The sequence below is a fragment of the Alligator sinensis genome, unplaced genomic scaffold (assembly GCF_000455745.1).
Source record: "Alligator sinensis unplaced genomic scaffold, ASM45574v1 scaffold1722_1, whole genome shotgun sequence".
NCBI classification, from domain to species: domain Eukaryota; kingdom Metazoa; phylum Chordata; order Crocodylia; family Alligatoridae; genus Alligator; species Alligator sinensis.
In genome coordinates, this window is record NW_005843775.1 from 41,128 (window position 1) to 42,285 (window position 1,158).

The following is a 1,158-nucleotide window of genomic DNA, read 5'->3' on the forward strand; positions in this document are numbered from 1 at the left end:
TTCCCCCCCGCCTGTACTCCATCAGCTCCTTCTGGCTGTTCCAGCACTTGGCGGTAGCCTCCCCCAACTCCGTGTCGGCCACCCACACGCCCAGGTCACTGTCGAAGTGAACGAAGTCCTGCTGGTTCCAGACGTACCTGTTCACATACCTCACGCGCTGGGTGCCGTTGGTGCAGAGACAGTCCGCCTTGTGCTGGTAGATGAAATGCTCTGTGGGGGGAGGGACAGAGGAGGCGGGTCAGGGTCTCCCCCACAGCAGACCCCCGGGGGGCAGAGTGCCCGGGCACTCACTGCTCTGGGACCACGCGGGGCGCCCCCCCGCCCGGCCGTCTCCATCCTCCTGCCCGACCCCCCACGCCGCCCCCCCCCTCCCGCCCCCCAGTGAGCTCCGTGCAACGAGCCACGTGGGCTCCCAGCACCGCCAGTGCCACCAGCACAGCCCCGGCCCAGCGCCTCCCGGCCCCCGGCATCCCCCCGGTCCCCATCGCTGCGCAGGACACGGAGCTGACACCCCTCGATGTCCCTAAATGAGACCTGCTCTGCCCGGCTCCGAGCACCAGCTCCCCAGGACGCTGCCCAGCCCCGGGGAGAGGACAGCACCAGCCCCGCAGACCAATCAGCATCGGGGCTGCGCGGTGTCATCTGTCGCCAGGTAAAGCCGGGCTCAGCAGGGCTCCGCTCCACACTTGTCCCGGCTGCAGCAGAGTCGGTGCTTGGCCCCAGCACCTGCACTGGCCCCATGGCAGCTGGGTGGTGCTGGGGGGAGGGGGGAGCCCAGGGTCCACATCCACACAGGAGTCAGTTTTGCTCCCAGGGACCCACCCCAGGGGGAAGCCCTGTCTCCAGGGCTCAACCACCCCAGGGCTCCCGCAGCTCATCTCCCAGACGGTTCCCAAACCCTGACTTCTCCCCTCCTCTCTGCATTTCCCCCTCACATCCAGCACACCTGGGCAGGGCTGCTCTCCCCATGTCACAGGTGGGAGCCCCAGAGCCATACAGTGCTGTGCGGGGCAGTACATGGGGCATCTGGGGCAAAGTCAGGACCTGTACACCCGAATCCCAGGCAACCTTCAAGACTGTGCACCCATCTGCTCTCCCTGCCCCTCTGCCCAGCCTCTTGTGACCACCCAGCCCCACAGACCGAGGTGGCAACTAGGA

General features: G+C 67.4%; 1 pseudogene; it reads right to left on the reverse strand.

Moving 5' to 3' along the window:
* The window catches only part of LOC112548930, a 1,779-nt pseudogene extending 1,174 nt beyond the window's left edge, over nt 1–605 (reverse strand).
* Between the last annotated feature and the right edge of the window lie 553 nt (nt 606–1,158).